The following is a 21,680-nucleotide window of genomic DNA, read 5'->3' on the forward strand; positions in this document are numbered from 1 at the left end:
ACACACACACACACACACACACACACACACACACACACACACACACATACACACACACACACACACACACACACACACACACACACAAATCCTTGCAATTACATTGGACTACCCAGATAATCCAGGATACTCTTCCTGCAGGAAGACACTAATTTAATTCGTCTGCAAAGTCGTTTTTCTCATGTAAGGTAACATATTCACATGTTCCGGGATTTAGAATGTGGGTATCTTTGGGGGCCATTATTCTGTCTACCTCAATGATTCATAGCTTTTGGAAAATATATCTATGATTAATCCCCTCCTCACGTCCCTCAAGAGAAGTTCATTTTGATGTTGCCGCTTTTCTGAAAACTTTAAACTTTTCAGTGGAAGCAACTCCATTGGCCAGGTATTGTTTGAGGTATTTTCAAGTCACCATTTTAAAAATCTGTAATTTTCTACATTTAAAAAATGATGCTGATGATTCTGGATGCGCTTTACTGCAGTGGAAAAAACATCAACGTTGGTGTCAAACTCACAAGGATTTAAATTAAGACACAGTAAATAATTCTCACACTTAACCTCTGACTGTGGGCAAACAACACTTTGTGCCTCATTTTCTTGTCCATGTAAGTGGTTAGGAGTTTTAAATAAGCTAATGCTTATAAAATACCTAGAGTGGTGCTTAGATTATAGAAAGGTATCGGTAAGATAAAAAATAATTATCAAAAGCATTATTACTGATTTGAATATATCTCTGATAATTACAATAAGGGTTGAAGACCTTAATTAAACAGTGCAGAAAAATACCCCTTCTACTAATTGTTTCCTAGTCTTCCCACTATTTCCCAGTGATTACTTCCACACCTGCCTACTGAAATTCCTCTATTTCAAGTTACCCTGAATTTTAATGTCATGGCTAGAAATTCATCTGCTAGTGTGCTTCCTTTAGATGCCACGTGTTATCTGTCATAGTAAACCTCATCTCAGAAGAGGCACCTGTTTTTCTTTTCTCTCCTCAGGTCCCTTCCTCCACAAGCAGGGCTAAGTCTAAGTCATGTCCCCATCAGATTCATCTAGCATAAATACGCAGGCCAGGTCATTTGTGTTTTAAGGTATGAGAGAAAATCCAAAGCCCGCTGTGACTAGATCTATGTCCTGGCATAGATGGGATATCCCTAACTGGGTCCAGCTGCATGCAGACGTGAGCAAAATTTTGGGGAGCCTTTTGTTCAGGTACGTACCACAAAATTATGTTCAGTTAATATATTATCCCAACATCCACAGTTTCTTAGAAGAACCAAATAATAGTCCTGGCATCCTTTTGTTTAGGTTTGAATATCGTTAATACTCAATCACATATATTGTTATTACCTATTGTTTATATTCAATAACCAATAACCTAACAGTAAGTACGAAACTTCTCTAGTTCCAGGACTGAACGGGACTCAATATTTAAAGTTCTTTCCATAAAAAGAATCCCATTTGTGATGATCATCTTTTTTAAACTGACTTGTCCTTTCACAATTCTACAAATTCTAAATACCCCGCTGCAGGGTGACACTTCAAATCTGAGCATTTCACAGTCCTACTTGAGTAACCTTCCGTTCTCAGAGCACCACAGGGAACCATTAGCATCATTCCCATTTTATAGAGAAGGATATTAAAGCAAATGGTGCCAAGCCCCGGTCATACTCACTTGTCCTTGGAAGGTAAGGTAGAATTTACAATCCCCAAGTGTCAAATCTGCCCACTGGCAGCCAATAGATGGTTCTTCTACAACACTGGCTCTTGCTTACATCTCGGGTATTGAATTTTGAAGGGAAGATAGACCAATGCAAGGAATGGTTAGCAGTAATAGATATTATGTAGCCGAAAACTTGTAACTTAAATACCCAAAAGGCACAGATGTTGTAGCTCATACTGGCTCCAAATAACATTGGAAATAAAATGTCTAAGGCTTGCTCTTTATAATGAATGATAATCCTGTAACACTTCCTTAATGCATTTTGATGGGACTCAAGAATCCATAAATGTATCAATCTCAAGCAATTATCCTCATGTAAGGGAATACTGTGACCATTATGATTATAAAAGAAAACAAAAAAATATAGTATAAAAAAGCACTATCTGATTCTGTGCTAAGTACATTCTGCCAGCAGTCCTGCCAAAAGTATATTATTGTTATTTTATGACAGCACCTGTCAAACACTTTAGTCTCATGACCACTTTATATTCTTAGAAATTATTGAGGACCCAAAAGGATATTGTTTATGTGGGTTATATCTATTATTAGCAACTGTATAAAACTTAGGACTAAAAATAAAACTTAAAAAATTCATTAAAAATCAATAAGCACATATGATTACAAATAACATATTTTTATATTCAATAAATATATTTAAAAAACAAAAATTAGTGGGAACAATGGCATTGTCCTTAAGATCTGAATCAGTGGAAAAACTCCTACTAAATTTGCACATTTGCTTCTGCATTCAATCTATTGTGACATGTTGTTTTATGTACGTAAAAATTCTGGCCTAACACAGATATGTGTGTGGAAAGGAAGGAAGAAATTATTTAAATATATTTTTTAGGTAGTTGTAGATATTCTTCTCTGACACTATACCCCAGACTCCATAAGTAGCAGTTTCTTATAGGATAGCTCTTACACAAGTCTAAACACAAATCATTAAGCTTTTTGTAGTGTTTCATTAAATTTCATTGGTCTGTCTTGCATTTTAATGAATTTACAGTGGTTCCTTTAATAATGAAGATCTTTAAAATACTTACATTTTCAGTACATAATGTCAAACAACTACATTTTCTATTAATAAAATAAATCTCGTCACTTAGCTTTTGAGTATTTCACGTATATTTTCTAACATATAGTTGCTATGTTATTGATAATTTTAGGCACATTTGTGTCAAACTCATCACTATACTTTATATAGTATTTTGCCTACTTTCTGCAATTGTCTAGGCAGACATTCAAATAATCTACAATAGTAATACTTTTGATACATTTTACTAAACTTTATCTCATTTCTTTAATAATAGCACTAGAAAGTATATCTGTCATATTGCAGATTTTAATTAAAGAGCCTAACAGTTTCATTGTGGAATATAATATGAACTGATGATTTAAAAGATCTTGTTAACAACGCATTCTTCTGTTAGTAGTGGGCTATAAGCTTTTATCAAAAATGTGCTTTCAGTTTTACCAAACATCTTTTAACATATTTCTTCATTTTATTTTAATGCAGTGTGTTGTATTAATGTCCATTTTTAAGACACTTTTGCATTGAAAGCCAACATTCTGTGAATTTTTCTTTTTAATATGCCATTGAGAAAACTTCTTGCCTAAATTGTAGCTCATAACATAGTTTTCAGTTGTCCAAGAAAATCACTTTCGTAAAACACAGCTTATCCTCACATTTCAGAGTATATTTAAACTCCTCAAAAACGGGGCGCCTGGGTGGCTCAATTGGTTACGCCGCCAACTTCAACTTCAGCTCAGTTCATGATCTCGCGGTCCGTGAGTTCGAACCCCACATGGACTCTGTGCTGACAGCTCAGAGCCTGGAGCCTGTTGCAGATTCTGTGTCTCCCTCTCTCTCTCTCTGACCCTCCCCCGTTCATGCTCTGTCTCTCTCTGTCTCAAAAATAAATAAACGTTAAAAAAAATTTTTTTTTAAATTTAAACTCCTCAAAAAGACATTAGCTACTCAGTTTCAATGACATGCTAAAGGATCTAATTTCTGAGTGGACATAATAAGAATAAATATTATGGTAAAGAAAAAGAAAACATAGAGCTTGATTCACAAACACACCACACACACACACACACACACACACACACACACACACACACACACAACTGAAGGTAGGTTTTCCGATTCTGAGACTGCACTGTATCACTGTATCACGAAAGGATAATCTTTATTATTAAATCTTACTAGCTAGGGTGCAGACATACTAGACAACTTGTAGTAATGTATAATTTCAAATACTCTTCTTAAAGTATCAGATTCAAACATGGAAAATGATGGAAATAGCATCTAATTATTTCTGATTTATGGAGAATAAAATATAGATGTAACATAGCAGCGCTTCTCATCAATAATCTTTATAGCTGATCTACACAAGAAAACAGAAATTTCCACTTCTGGATCAGCAGGAAGAGGCTTAACATCCTTTGGAAGGAAGGAAGGAAGGAAGGAAGGAAGGAAGGAAGGAAGGAAAGAAAAGATAAAAGAAGGAAGGAAAAGGAAGGAGAAAGAAAGACAGGAAGACAAGAAAAAAAAGACAAGAAAGAAAAGAAAGAAGAAAAACATAAAATATACATTAATGCAGATGAAACACTACATGTCAGATATTAGTTATCAAGTAGCAAAAATCATGATCTCTGAGAGTAAGCAAAATGAACCCACAATTGCCCAAATTTATTGCCTGAAGACAGTTTACAGGGCATCACATTATAAAGCTGAAACCAGGGGCGCCTGGGTGGCGCAGTCGGTTAAGCGTCCGGCTTCAGCCAGGTCACGATCTCGCGGTCCGGGAGTTCGAGCCCCGCGTCGGGCTCTGGGCTGATGGCTCAGAGCCTGGAGCCTGGTTCCGATTCTGTGTCTCCCTCTCTCTCTGCCCCTCCCCCGTTCATGCTCTGTCTCTCTCTGTCCCAAAAATAAATAAACATTGAAAAAAAAATTATAAAGCTGAAACCAAACAGGAGCCAGCAGAATTGCAAGGTTGAGGAGGAATAGAGCAAAAATCAGGAAGACCTAGGTAGATAGAATGTGGAAGGCAGAAGACCTTATGGGAGGGTATGACACAAAGAGAATTACAAAAATTTGGAAAGCAATCTCAAGTTTTGGGCTGTGTATTAATCCACGTACTTTTGAGACGAATTGCCCAAGTTCAAGGAAAGAACCAAGGGAAATCAACAGGCCAAACATTTCTTGGTGGTCCTGGACCAGTGGCAATTATTTTCTCACCACCTAGAGTGCAAACAGATCATAAAATACAGGGTAGCACATAGAGTACTTAGCTAGGTATTCCTGGTGGGGAGGCAGGGTCTTCTCTGTGCCTGCTGTGGCCCTCTACATTTTCTTGGATGTTCCAATCAAGGCCCTGGCCACTCCTTTATCTGGGCCATTTGTCATAGTTGGTCACACAGTGAGTTACTTGGAGAGATAAGGTAACACATCAGAATTTCTTTCTGCTTGTATACAGCTCAGTGCTTTTGCAGCTGCTACACAAACCTACTGTGCATGTCACAATTCATTTGGGCACATCATGTGACTGCAAAGGGCATGAGAGCTATCCCAGGTCCACCCAGGTAAATATGCTGATGTTCATGCTTGCTGTGTCAGGAAATAATGCAGATCCTCTACTCCTTAACCAGGGACAGACGAGTGCTGCCATACCCCACAACTAAGAAGCATCATGTGAGTTCAGCATTAATTCAGTTGTACAAAACGATATAGTTGATTACTTCTAAGCTGCAGTATTAATAAAACCACTTGTCTAACTAATGTATAGCCCTATTGTTTAATAAGGCCTTTTTAGTAATAGAGGTGTTATTTTTATACCTCTCCTACATTATATATCCAACTATTCAAGACCCACAATCATGAGGTGCTGGTGTTGGCAGATGAGCTGAAATATGCTATTATTACTGGATGTACCTTTTGATTTTCCCAACAAAGTTAATTTTATTGGAAATAAGGAACCACTTATATTCTGCATGATTTAGAATTTATTATCAGAAACTTTACGTAGCCTTGAAAATCAAATCTGGGTGACTTTGGTCAGTGTACTTGAAGAATTTTACCCTTTTTGAAAAGTGCATTACTGTGTTACTATTTATCTCCTTGATTCACATAAATGTTATTTAAGGAATGCATCTACATTGCCCGGTATTGTTCTAGGGGCTTTAGAATATCAGCCCACATAGCCCTCACAAATGGGTTGAATCCATAATGCAGTTCAGGTAAATACAACACAAAAGGATTCATGATAAATATTTTATATCTGTACAAGAATCTATAAATTGTAATGACAAAATTTTTGGAAAATAATATTAAAACAAAATGGCAATGTAATTTGCATTTGATATATTAATATATATTTAATGAGTATTAAAGTTAAATGCAATTTTTGCTTAAAAATTTAATCACTATAGATACTAAATAAGAATAAAAATAGATGCATAATCCCCCTATTTCTCTTCCAGATCAAATTCAGTTCCATTAAAACCTTTATTTAGTTATGTAGTGAAGTAGGATTTTCTAGGTTTATTTAAATTTAGAAGAGCTTATCAGGTAATTTAAGGTACACATGATACATTGAGTCATGGTAAAATGTATAATGCTTTGAATAACTAATAGTATTCTCGCAGAAATCAGGTATGCAATAATGATGAAGGGTAGCTTGAGGTTGTAGATCAAGGCAATTCAATATGAAATATGTAACAATATACAGTTCACAATCTAACTTGTTTTTTATAAGCCTAAGGCCTAAGGCATCCTATTTAATATTCACTTTATTCTGATAATGAGCCTAAACTAGACAAGAATGAAAATTAGCACGCTTTCCCATTGTCTAATTGTATCTTTTCTCCTTGTTAAGTAATTTGGCAAGGTTGAAGTCTTTGCAAGAAACAGTATGCTTTTCTCATGGATGTATCTTTTATTTTCAGTATTAACCTTGAGACAGCAAATCTACTGTTGCTATCTACACATATTGGATAAAGAGTAAAATTAGCTTATTTTGGTCCAAGCTTTCACTTAATATTTTTCTAATGTAAAATGTTTGACGGCATTGAGAATAAAATTGACTTCCATGTAAACATGGAGACAAAATCAGTAGGTGAAATATAGTTATATATAATTATTTTTTAAGCAATCCAGGATTTTGTGTGGCATGGCGTGGTGTGGCATGGTGTGTGTGTGTGTGTGTGTGTGTGTGTGTGTGTGTGTGTGTGATCTTACATTAGGATACCATCAAACCTGAGAGACAAGGTCATTGGGGAAGGTAGTTTATTTGGGACATGACCTCAGGAAATACAATCAAAAGAGTGAACAAAGTGACATATGGAAGGGTGAAAAGCCAACAAAAATTGCATTAATGGACATATTACTGCTGGGACTACAGGGACTTAAGCCTTCTCAAACCTTCCACAAAACCATATGGAACATTCTTCAGAACTGTCTCTAAAAAAGCAAACGAAACAAGAAACCTGGGGCTTTTATTTTGTTTTGTTTTACCAAATCCCTTATTCACTGGTTCAGAGATACTCTACAGGGGATTAAGTACTCTAACTTTCCATTTTGCAGCTTAATATGGCTGTGGAGGCTCCTAGGAGACACAAGGGGAGAGCTAACATACTGGATGTATCTTCAAGAGCCTACGAGTGAAGGGGTATGGGACATTGTATGAACAGTATTACCCAGAGTCTGAAATCCAAGTCTGCTCAAAATTTGCATTGAATACTCTCTCTTAGTGACACTTGTCGACAAAGGCTGCTTATCATCTATTTAAAAATCTTTAAAATGGAAGGATCATGGAACAAGCTGTTACACTTCCTTATTCATTATTTTCTTCTATACCACCCATTCTAGATTCTGTTCACCTGCATACAGAACTTGCATTTGTCTGTTGTGCCTGCCAAGTGGAGTGATACACATCTTCATGGCATCTGAATCCTTTCCCATTTCAGAATACAGTTTTTGGAATTGCCTTTTTCCTGTGATTTCTGGGAATGGAAACACCTAAAGATTCCCCAGTGAACCCCTCAAGTTTCAGATATTCTTCTAACTACCCCCATTATGTAGCAATATCTAGTGCTTCCTCATAAGCAGGGTCTATTAACCCAGGCATACAGTAATCCCTTACTTTGTTTTCTAGTGTAATAATATTAGTAGTACCAAATGATCAGATGACAGACGTAGCTTTAAATTTAGTGGAATGCTTATTGTGCTCCCCCTCCAACTGAGGCCTCGAGTTATGATGTGGTTTAACCTCTGGGGATAGGAGGAACAAATTCCCCAAGTGAATCACTGTGTATGTTGGTAACAGGGTCCAATCCTCTCCTCCTCAGCCCTGGTACCTACAAATTGAGAACACGGTTTCATTTAATGGTCATTTGTTCAACATATATACTATGTTCTAGAAGATACTGCCTGCCCACATAGAGATTTATCATGAAGGTGCTGCATTAAAGAGGTCATTTCTATGTGACTGACAGCTATTGGATGATATGCAATATTGTGGCACTGATAGTTCCTATGATTATAAATCTACCACAACTCCCACCCCTGTGCTCTGGTGGAACCATCCTTCCCAGTCATGTCTGCCTCAGTCCCAGAGAGTGGGCCCCTTCCCACACTGCAACTCCCAACCAGGGAGTTTTGTGGGGTCTCGATTCTGGCAGTGGTGCTGACAGATCTCATTTCACAAGCAGAACACAGCACACTTAGTTAAAACTCATCACATTCAGTCCAGGGACCAAACACTTCCCACAACAGGCAATGGGAGCCTCTGCAGGCAACAGGCCTGGAGGATAAAGTAGCCAGGACACAACAGCGGAGTGTATGCAACACACATTGGAGACACTCCTGAAAGTGCCAGGCCCTGGGGAACAAGAGACGTGAAGCTGCAGGGCACAACACGAGATCCTCTTCATAAGCCCATTACCCTCAAAAACAGAAGATATAGCTGACTTTCCTGACACACAGAAACAGACACAAAGACTTAGACAAATGTGAAGACAGAGGAATTTGTCCCACATGAGATAATAGGACAAGGCCACCGCCAGATATCTAAGTGAAACATGTCTGATAGAGATATAAGTAACATGCTTCATAGAGAATTTAAAGTAATGATTGTAAAGATGCTCACTGGACTTGAGAAAATAGTAGAGGACATCAGCGAGACCATTGGCACAGAGCTAAGGAATAACATAGCAGAGACAAATGGCTGAATAAACAAAATGAGAAGCATGCTTATTAGAATGAACAGTAGGATGGAAGAAGCAAAAGAATGAATTAATGAGCTAGAAGGCAAAATAATGAAACGTCATCAAGCTGAACAAAAGAGAGAAAAAAGAAATACGCAAAATGAGAATAGAATTAGGGAACTCAGTGTCTCCATCAAATGTGATAACATTTGTATTCTAGGAATCCCAGAAGAGGAGTGAGAAAAGGGGGCCAGAATATTTACTTGAAGAAATAATAGGTGAACTCTCCCCTAATCTATGCAGATTCAGGAGCCAAGAATATTGTGTCCAGTAGAGCTACCATTCAGAAAAGGAGAGACAAAGAGTTTCCCAGACAAACAAAAACTAAAGGAGTTCATGACCGCTAAACCAGCCTTGCAAGACATATTAAAGGGGACTCTGAGTGGAAAGAAAAGACCAAAGTGACCATATGAAAGTAGGCAACACAAAAGCAGTAAATATGAACATTTCTGTAAAAAATCAGTCAAGGAACTCACAAAGGAAAAGGATGTAAACTATGACACCATATACCCAAAACAGAGGGAGGAGAAGAGTAAAGGATGTGTTCTGCCTTAAAGGATCATCAATTTCACATAGCTTGTTATTTGCAGAAGAAGTTATATACAAACCTAATGGTGACCACAAATCAAAAACCACTAATATATATGCAAAGAATAAAGAAAAAGAAATCTAAATATATCATTAAAGAAAAACAGCAAAACATAAAAGAAAGAGAAGAAAGGATTAGAGAGAAACTTCAGAAACAACCACAAAAATAAGTAATAAAATGGCAATAAATACATATCTATCAATAATTACTTTGAATGGAAATGGTCTAAATGCTTCAATCAAAAGACAAGATGACAGAATGGATAAAATAACAGGACCCATCTATATGCTGCCTACAGGAGACGCATTTCAGACCTAAAGACACTGGCAGATTGAAAGTGAGGGGATGGAGAAACATTTATCATGCAAATCAATGTCTAAAGAAAGCTGGGGTAGAAATATTCATATCAGACAAAATATATTTTAAAACACATTGTACCAAGTAATTTCAAAGGTCACTGTGTAATAATAAAGGGGATAATTAGTCAAGAAGGTATAACAACTGTAAATATATATGCACCCAACATAGAGGAACCCAAATCCATAAAACAGTTAATAACAATCATAAAGGAAATAAACAATAGTAATAAAATACTAGCAGGGGACTTTAACATCCCATTTACATCAATGGACAGATCATCCAAACAGAAAATCAACAAGGAAACAATGGCCTTGAACAACACACTGGACCAGATGGATTTAACAGATACATTCAGGACATACCATCTCAAAACAGCCCAATACACATTCTTTTCAACTGCACATGGAACATTCTCCAGAATAGATCACATATTAGGCCACAAGGCAATTTTCAACTAATTCAAGAAGATTGAGTCATACCGTGCATCTTTTCTGACCACAACACTATGAAGCTAGAAATTAAACGTAAGAAAAAATCTGGAAAGACCACAAAATACATACAGGTTAAGTAATATGCTGCTAAGCAGTGAATGGGTTAACCAATAAATCAAAAAGAAATTAACGAACGTATGGAAACAAATACAAATGAAAATACGATGGTCCAAAATGTTTGGGATGCAGCAAAAGCAGTACTAAGAGGGAGTTTATGGGGCGCCTGGGTGGCTCAGTCGGTTAAGCGTCCGACTTCAGCTTAGGTCATGATCTCATGGTCCGTGGGTTTGAGCCCCGCATCGGGCTCTATGCTGACAGCTCAGAGCCTGGAGCCTGCTTCAGATTCTGTGTCTCCCTCTGTCTCTGACCCTCCCCCATCCCATGCTCTGCAGGGAGTTTATAGCAATTTAGGCCTACATCAAGAAGCAAGAAAAGGCTCAAATAAACAACCTAACCTTACACCTAAAGGACCCCCCCCCAAAAAAAAAAGAACAAAAGCCAAAGACAGTGGAAGAAAGAAAATAACAAAGATTAGAGCAGAAATAAATGATATAAAAACTAAACAACAACAACAACAAAAACACAGAACACATAAATGAAACCAGAAGCTTCTTCTTTAAAAAGATCCACAAAATCCATAAACCTTTAGTCAGATTCATAAAAGAAAAAAAAAAGGACTCAAATAAATAAATTTACAACTGAAAGAAGAGAAATAACAAACACCACAGAAATAAAAACAAATGTAAGAGAATATTATGAAAAGCCATATGCCAACAAATACGACAACCTGTATGAAACTGATATATTTTTAGAAACATATAAATTACCAAACTAAACCAGGAAGAAATAGAAAATTTGAATAGACTGATTACCAATAGGGAGATTGAAACATAAATAAATAAATAAATAAATAAATAAATAAATAAATAAATAACAAAAAATGTAAAAAAAAAAAACTCCTAATGAACAAAAACTCCAGGATGGCTTCACACGCAAATTATCCAAAATATTTAAAGAAGAGTTAATAGCTATTCTTTTTAAACTATCCTAAATAATAGAAGAGGATCAAAAATTTTTCATATTCATTCTATGAGACAGGATTACTCTAATATCAAAACCAGATAAAGACACCACTAAAAAAGAATTAGAGGCCAATATCTGATGAAATTAGATGCAAAAATCCTCGACAAAATACCAGCAAACAGAAAATAACAATACATTTAAAAAAATCATTCATCATAATCAAGTGGGATTTATCCCTAGAATACAAGCATGGTTCAATATTTACAAATCAATCAGTGTGATACATCACACCAATTAGAAAGAAGATAAAAACCATATAATCATCTCAATGACACAGAGAAAACATGCTACAAAGTACAATATCCATTCATGATAAAAGCCCTCAATAAAATAGGTTTAGAGGAAGCATACTCAACATAATAAAAGCCATATATGAAAAATTCCACTACTAACAATCATACTCAATGGGGAAAAATGAGTTTTCCCCAAATGGTCAAGAACAAGCCAGGATGTGTACTCTCACCACTTGTAGTCAACATAGTACTAGAAAACCTAGCCATAGCAATTAGACAACAAAAGGAAATAAAAGGCATCCAAATTAGTAAGCAAGAAGTAAAACTTTCACTATTTGCAGATGATTATGATACATTATATAAAAACCCTAAAGACCCCACCAAAAAGCTACCTGAACTGATAAATGAATTCAACAGAGTACCAGGATACAAAATCAATGTGCAGAAATATGTTGCATTTCTATACACTCTTAATGAAGCAGCAGTAGGAGAAATTAAGAAAACAATCACATTTACAAATGCACCAAAAATACTACGATACCTTGGGACAAACCCAACCAAAGAGATGAAAGATCTATACACTGAAAACTATAAAACACTGATGAAAGAAATTAAAGATGACACAAAGAAATGGAGACACTCCATACTCATGGGTTGGAAGAATATTTATTGTTCAAATATCTGTACTACCCAAAGCAATCTACAGATTTAATGCAATCCCTATCAAAATACCAACATTTTTTACAGAACTAAAACAAAAAAAACCTGAAGATTTATATGGAACCACAAAAGACCCCAACTTGCCAAAGCAATTTTGAAAAGGAAAGCTGGAGGAAGCACAATTCAATTTTAAGTTATATTACAAAGCTATAGTACTCAAAATAATAGTACGGTATTGGCACGCACACACGCACACACACACACTCAAACACACACACACACACAAAAACACATAGATCAATAGAACAGAATAGAAATCCCAGAAATAAACTCAAAATTATATGGCCAATTAATCTCTGACAAAGCAAAAAAGAATATGCAATGGGAAAAAGACAGTCTTTTCAATAAATGGTATTGGGAAAACTGGTTAGCTACATGCAAAGAACGAAACCATTCCACTTTTTTGCACCATACACAAAAATAAACTCAAAATGGATTAAAGACCAAATGTGAGGCCTGAAACCATAAAAAACCTAGAAGACAGTAAAGTCTCTGACATCAGCTGTAGCAACATTTTTCTAGATATCTCTTCTGAGACAAAGGAAAGAAGAGTAAAAATAAACTACTGGGAATACATCAAAATAAAAGGCTTCTGTATAGTGGAGGAAACAATCAACAAAACTAAAAGGCGATCTATGGAATGGGAGAAGGTATTTGCAGCAAATGACATATCTAATAAAGGGTTAGTGCCCAAAATATATAAAGGACCGATACAACTCAACACCCAAAACCACAAATAACCCAATTAAAAACAGGCAGAAGAAATGAACAGACATTTCTCTAAAGAAGATATCTAGATGGCCAAAAGATGGCCACATTAAAGATGCTCAACATGACTCATCATCAGGGGCATGCAAACCAAAAATACAATGAGGTATCACCTCACATTTGTCAGAATGACTAAAATAAAAAACACAAGTGGGGTACCTCAGTGGCTCAGTCAGTTGAATGTCTGACTCTTGACTTCAGCTCAGGCCATGATCTAACAGTTCATGAGTTCGAGTCCCACATTGGGCTCTGTGCTGACCGTGCAGAGCCTCCTTGGAATTCTCTCTCTCTCCCTATGCCCTTCCCCCCATCTCAAAATAAATAAATAAAAACTTACAAAAAATACAAGAGACAGCAAGTGTTGGCAAGGATGTGGAGCAAAAGGAACCCTCTTGCATTGTTGGTGGGAATGCAAACTGGTGCAGTCAAAATGGAAAACAGTATGGAGGTTCTTCAAAAAGTTAAAAATAGAAGTATCGGGGCGCCTGGGTGGCACAGTCGGTTAAGCGTCCGACTTCAGCCAGGTCACGATCTCGCGCTCCGTGAGTTCGAGCCCCGCGTCAGGCTCTGGGCTAATGGCTCAGAGCCTGGAGCCTGTTTCCGATTCTGTGTCTCCCTCTCTCTCTGCCCCTCCCCTGTTCATGCTCTGTCTCTCTCTGTCCCAAAATTAATAAATGTTGAAAAAAAAATTAAAAAAAAAAAATAGAAGTATCAGTAGTCACGATATTGGTTATTTACCCCCAAACCAGAAATCACTAATGCAAAGGGATACATACACCTCTGTGTTTATAGTAGCATTATTTACAATAGCCAAATCATGGAAGCAGCTCAAATACCCATCAGTTGATGAATGGCTAAAGAAGATGTGGGGTGTGTGTATGTGATGGAATATTATTCAGCCATAAACAAGAATGAAATCTTGTCGTTAGCAGCAACACAGAGAGAGATGAAGAGTATAATGCTAAGTGAAATAAATCAGCCAGAGAAAGACAAATAACATGATTTCACTCTTATGTGTAATTTAAGAAACAAAGCAAATGAGCTAAAGGAGAGAGAGAGAGAGAGATGACCCAAGAAACACTCTTAACTATTGAGAACAAACTGATGGTTATCAGAGGGGAGGTAGGAGGGGATATGGATGAAATAAGTAATGGGGATTAAGGAGGGCACTTGTTATGATGAGCACTGGGTGATGTATATAATTGCTGAATCACTATATTATACACCTGAAATTAATATAACACTGTATATTAACTACACTGGAATTTAAAAAAAATTAAAACTAATTGTTCCTTAAAAATAAAATGCTAGCTATGTCACTGTTAGACTTCCTGCTAGTCAAACACTAAGTGATTCTTACAGATAGACTATCAAGGAATTCATTTGTGCTTTATCAGTAAAAATATATTTCTAGAACAAAGAACTCTCCACAAGGGAAACAAAACATAAGACAGAATAAAACATTATATAAGAAAAAAAAGAGAAAAATAAAAGCTTCACTAATTATCTTTTCCTATCAGCTCTGGCTCATAGAGGACAGGGAGTGCTGACCTCCTCAGACACTCAGTAGTGAATTTCTTATTGTTTTAGTGAAGAAAATCAATTCAATATCCTTCTGGCTTTTGTCTGACATAGTAAATTCATTCTATCATGCCCAGTTTCCAAAGCCTCCTTACCCTTTCCACATTTATTTGCCAAGGGAATTCTAACTATATTATTTACAAGCTTAAGAAGAAATTCCAAAAACTCCTGGGATCTATGGTTTTTTGTTCTTTGTTTTTTAGTAGGCTAGCCTCCTATAAAAGAAATCAATTTCACTGCTCACGTTATGTTGAGACTTGCCCACAGTTACTTATCAAGTGGTAACCAGCAGGGCTAGTGGTAGATATTGAGGAGGGCAAGATTCATCTTGTAAGACTTCCACTTTATGCGAGGTCTTTTAGGCTGAGTATCAAGCAGGAAGGTGAGGTCAATTCTACCACTCTGGAGGCTTTGGAAGAAGCTAAAGTTTCAATGTCTTTATGTGAATCCCTCCAAATTTTACACATAAAGAAGAGCATGCATAGCAAAAACAAATAAAGTAAAAAAATTAGAGTTAAAATGATGGATAAAGAAGATAAAATACCCCTTAATAAATTATGGATTAAATATATAAACCTATAGAGAATAACATACTTTAGGAAGACTGTCCAACACTAGATGTGAGTAGAGTAATACCTACATACTTAGTGTTTTTGGAGAAAGAAAATGTGGTAGAGATATGATATCAGCTATTTAAAGTTTAAATAATAGATATTGTTTACATGCTACAAAACAAAAATTTCTTTAAGTATCAATCAAGAGCTGAAAGTAAAATTTCTGCAAAAAGCATTAAAATCCAAATCCATTTAAATGAGGAAATAAAGCTAAATATTGGACTTTAATTACAAAATTTAAAAATAATTAGGAAATAATTAGGAAAAATAATTAGGAAAAGCTCATTTTAACACATGTTACAAAAATCAAACTGCATTATTTACAAACTGGTGCAGCCACTCTGTAAAACAGTATGGAGGTTCCTCAAAAAATTAAAAATAGAACTACCCTATGACCCAGCAATTGCACTACTAGGTATTTATCCAAGGGATACAGGTGTACTGTTTTGAAGGGGCACATGCACCCTACTGTTTCTAGCGGCACTATCAACAATAGCCAAAGTATGGAAAGAACCCAATGTCCATCGATGGATGAATGGGTAAAGAAGATGTGGCATACATATACAACGGAGTATTACTCGGCAATCAAAAAGAATGAAATCTTGCCATTCGCAGCTACGTGGATGGAACTAGAGGGTATCATCCTAAGCGAAATTAGTCAGAGAAAGACAAATATATGACTTCACTCATACGAGGACTTCAAGATACAAAACAGATGAACACAAGGGAAGGGAAGGGAAGCAAAAATAATATAAAAACAGGGAAGGGGACAAAACATAAGAGACTCTTAAATATGGAGAACAAACAGAGGGCTCTTGGAGGAATTATGGGAGGGGGGATGGGCTAAACGGGTAAGGGGCATTAAGGAATCTACTCCTGAAATCATTGTTACACTCTACGCTAACTAACTTGGATGTAAATTTTAAAAAAATAAATTAAACACAAAAATCTCTTAAAAACTTAATCATTGGGAAAAAAAATCAAACTGCATTACTTAAATTGAGACATTATGTTGGGGAACCTGGATGGCTCAGTCAGTTAAGCGTTCAACTTCAGCTCACATCATGATCTCACAGTTCATGAATTTGAGCCTCGTGTCGGGCTCTGTGCTGACAGCTCAGAGCCTGGAGCCTGCTTCAGATTCTGTGTCTACCTCTCTCTCTGCCCCTCTCCCACTCATGCGCTCTCTCTCTCTCTCTCTGTCAAAAATAAATAAACATTAAAAAAATTTAATTGAGCCATTATAACCAAAAGAAGTAAAAATATCAACGTATCTAATCAAACAGAATCAAGAATTGAGCAGCAGAATGGTTGTAGGGAAGGTGTTTTAAGTATACTTTTCCTTCTGCTTCTCAGTACAGTGAGTCATTAGACAGTTACTGAAGTTAATGTATTAAGAATAAATTTATTTAATATTTAAACATGTCTAGTATAATATAAATTGTCATAAAGGCAAACACTATAACAAGGAAGACAGATTATAAACTTTCTTAATCATAGAAAGAAAATGAATATTAAACTTAAACACTTCCAAAAATCAGTAATAGTCTCTACATGTCAAATATTTCAAAGGGAACAAAAAAGAGAAAATGCATCCTAAAATATTGTGGTAGACCTAAGTCGAAAAATATCTGATTTAGCAATATGTACACCAAATAATTCATCCATCAAAATAAAAAAGCTTTGGGCCTGGGTGAGAAAGCAAAACTGGATCCATACGTAGAGCAAAGACAGTCAGAGACATTATGTATTGGCTTATCACCAAGATGAGAGTCATCAATTCCTTGTGTCTGCATGTTGAACCCATTCCTCTTTGAAAAGTGTACTACATACCTGTCCTCTCCTTGCATGTATTTTGATGAATACAATTGAGCAGATGCTATGCTTAAACATTCCTGATACTAGATCATAAAAAACCTGCCATCTACTATATAAATCATTTGGAATGTGGACTCTGAGGAAAACAGTCACCACATAAAACGTTTTTATACTGTGAGGCCTCCATTCAGTAAGAAAGCCCAAGCTGGCTACATGGGGAAGCCAAGTGGAGAAAGAGATTGACGTGGGACCAACACTGGACCCATTTAGCCATTCCAGACCTAACAGCAGACATGTGAGCGATGGACGCTTCGGTAGTTTCCTGCCACAATGATCATCAGTTTTGGTCACTTCACTGTACCTCAAATTACTCACATTACTGCAAAGAGAGGCACTCAATTGTCATTTATTTAATAAAGTAATTATATAAGTTGCAATTGCTCCATTATAGAAATTGTAATTATTATTGAAGAGGTTTTTTTTTTAATATGGGTGATTAAGAATACAAAATTATTTACCCACAATCAGAAACAATATTAACAGTTTTCTCCTGATAAACATATATTATATATACACATATTTTATATAAATTGAATTGGATTATTAATTGTATAATACTTTTTTACTTTTTACTTAATATTTAAATTATGAACACATATTGTTAGTATATATTCTCCAAGTCATTTTAATAGTTACATATATTGCATCACTGCAGGCAATACTTCCTGAAGAATCTACCAGATACCACCCACTGTGCTGAGGCTGATTATACACTGCTAAATGAAACAAAAATAATCCCTGCTGTTGGAGAGTTTTAATCTAGCATGGCAAACAATCAATAAATCATTGCTGCGTGGGTTCCCAGTCTCCAAGATAGGCTTCAATGTGCACTAAGCTTATTAAGGAGTGACCTTTGTATTCACACCTCTAGAAAATAGGGTTAGAAAGCAGAGTTAGGGGAGAAATCAAGTTCTGATGGAGTTCCCACCATAGTTTTGGCCAATCTCACAGGAGACTAAAGCTCTTGTCTCAAATTGAGCAGAGATGACCAGACCCATTGAAGACCCACAAGGATTATATTAGAAATTCTTCTAAATATCAACATTGTTTCTGCTTGGTTGTTTGGTTTGATTTAATTCTTAATATAAGAAATTTGATCACAATGAAAGCAAAATAAACTGATATATCAGAAACAGATGTTGATAAATTATATGTATAAAGCAAGTTTTATCACAGTACTTTGTGGGATGTCATCAAGATGGCTGAATAAGGCATCCCCACTCAAATTTCCCCTGAACTGTAATAATTTGACATCTACCTAAAGACAAAAGTGTCCTTGTGGGGGCTTTGAGATCCAAGTAGTCGATTGTGAATCTCTGGTGTAGTCCAAGTCCAAGGAGAGACATTTGAGAAGGCAGGCTCATTGTTGGCAGCTGAGTCATCAACCATGGTCCCAGCTACAGACCCGGAAATGGCTCTATATCCCTATGGACTTAGCTACAACTCTGTTTGGACTTAGTCCTGCTCCAAGTACCGTATGCCAAGGGACCCAGGAAGAATTACTCCTAGTTAAGTATTGAGTAATAGGCACACAACCTTGGTCTTGGCTGTGGGCCCAGAAGTAGCCCTTGAACCAGCTCCATTCCCTACCCCCAACAGCTGCACTTCATGAACATTCCTGCCGGCACAGGGACACAGCTGGAAAAAAGCTCCTTGACATTGGTCTTGGCACCATTTTGGAGGGTGGGGTGGGTAATAACAAAAGTGCAAGCAACAAAAGCAAAACCAAGTAAGTGGGACTATAGCACACTATCAAGTCTCTGCACGGCAAAAGAAACAGTCGAGAAAATGAAGAGTTAACTTATATAATGACAGAAAATATTTGCAAATCATATATCTGATAAGGGATTATTATCCAAGATATATAAGGAAGTTGTACAACTCAAGAGTGATATACAAACAATCCAAATAAAAAATGGGCAGAGGACCTAAACAGACATTTTTCTAAAGAGCATAAAGACAAGTTGCCAATATGTACACGAAGAAGACTCACTAATCATCAGGGAAATCACATGAGATATTGCCTTATATATGTTAAAATTAACCATCATCAGAAAGACAAGAGATCATAAGTATTGGCAAGAATGTAGACAAAAGCGAACCTTTCTTACTGTTAGTGAGAATTTAAATTGGTACAGTCACTATGAAAGACAATATGGAGATTCCTGAATGAATTCAAAATAGAAGTAGTATATGATTCAGCAATCCTACTTCTCTGTGTATGTCCAAAGGAAATGAAAACAGGATATCAAAGAGATATCTTCACTCCAGTGTTTATTGAAGTATTAATCATAGTAGCCAAGACATGGAAACAACCTAATTAGCTGTCAGTGGATGAATGGATAAAGAAAATGTGATGCATATATGAAATAAAATGTTCTTCAGCCATAAAAATAGAAGGTATTCTGCCACATGTGACAATATGGAAAGACCTTGAAGGCATTATGCTAAGTGAAATAAGTCAGAGAAAGACAAATAGCGCATGATCTCACATGTGAAACCTACAAATAGCTAAATTCTTAGAAACAAAGTTGAATGGGAGTTGCCCGTGGCTGGTGGAGGGTAGTGGGGGGTGAAATTGGGAGATGTTGGCCAAAGGATACAAACTTCTAGTTATAAGATGAATCAGTTCTCTGGATCTAATACTCAGCATGGTGACCATAACTACCAATACTATATTATATACTTGAAAGTTCTAATAGAGTAGGTTTTGAATGTTTTCCCAGTACACAAAAATTTTAATTGTGTGACATGATAGATACGTTAACTGAACTTACTGTGATTATGATTTCGTAATATATGCATGTAATAAATCATCACATTGTACACCTTAAACTTCTATCATTTATATGTCAGCCATCTTAATAAAGTGGGAAAAATGCAAAAAGAAAACAAAACCTCTTGGTCTGGAAATAGCTCTTTTAACTGAAGGTTTTGGCATCAAAGTCATATTCTTTCATTTACATACGATCTACGGCCACTTTCCTGTTACCAGGAGAGCTGAGCAGTTGTAACAAAGATTGTAAATTCCAACCGCTTAAAATAGTTTCTATCTTACTCTTTACAGAAAAATTTCCCCAAACCCTGGTTTGGAAATATTAGATTGCCTATTTTTTTTAATGTTTATTTATTTATTTTGAGACAGAGTGAGCGAGTGAGCAAGTGGGGGCGAGGGAGGGAGGGAGGGAGAGAGAGAGAGAGAGAGAGAGAGAAAATCTTAAGCAGGCCCCATGCTCAGCGCAAAGACTGACGCAGGGGACGATCTCATGACCACAAGATCGAGACCTGAGCTGATATCAAGAGTCAATCACTTAACCAACCGAGCCACCCAGGGGCCCCAAACTCTAGACTACTTTTAATGTAATTTTCATGAGGTTTGATTAATCCATAAAAATTGTCAATTTTAAAAAATGTAAAATCCAATCACAAAACAAAAACTAATACATTATTCATAAATCATGACATCCTTTGACATTTTATAACTTTTTTTGGTTTATTTTCTATGCAATTTATGGGGAGGGGTCATCCATTATTCAATATTTACTAGAGGCATACTATGTAACAGACAATTTCTAGGACTAGTATAACAAAAGGAAAACAGAAAATGTCTGATGCCATGGAACTCACAATATAAAGGAAGGATTTTCTCAATGTTGTAATAAGAACAATTTGTACAATGCAGAGTTTCTACAATTTGCCTTACCGTACCCTTTTTGCAAATTTTGATTGTTTTCTGTTTTTGTAATTATAAAGGGTAGTGAATTTTAATGCCTTGAGCAGAAACATTTTCCAACATTTTACCTTATTTCTGTAGAAAAGCATTACTAGACTAGAATTATAAGTTTAGAGGATTTGGGGATTTCACACATGATACTATTGGCAAATTAAATGTAAAAATTTTAGGCAATTACATTTCTGTAATAGTGGATAAGTAATAACTCAATGTTTATCTAGGCCAAGTATTTCAATGTAAAAATAACTAGAGCATTGTTTTAAAAATCATGATCGTGGGGTGTCTGGGTGGCTCAGTCAGTTAAGCATCCAACTTCAGCTCAGGTCACGATCTCGTGGTTCACGAGTTCAAGCTCCGCCTCAGGCTCTGGGCTGACAGCTTTGAGCCGGGAGCCTGTTTTGGATTCTGGGTCTTCCTCTCTCTATGCCCTTCCCTGCTCACGCCCTGTCTCTCTCAAAAAATAAGTAAGTAAATAAATAATAATAAACATTAAAAAATTTTTCAATCATGATCCTAACGAATATGACAAAAAAATTGTTTAGAACACCTGAAGCCACATTCTGCAACAGGACTTGGATATATAGATAGAAAGAAAAATAGAGAGGTAGAAAGAGCTGTGTATGTCATATAAT

The sequence above is a fragment of the Herpailurus yagouaroundi genome, unplaced genomic scaffold (genome assembly GCF_014898765.1).
Source record: "Herpailurus yagouaroundi ecotype Mexico unplaced genomic scaffold, PumYag 164, whole genome shotgun sequence".
Taxonomy (NCBI): domain Eukaryota; kingdom Metazoa; phylum Chordata; class Mammalia; order Carnivora; family Felidae; genus Herpailurus; species Herpailurus yagouaroundi.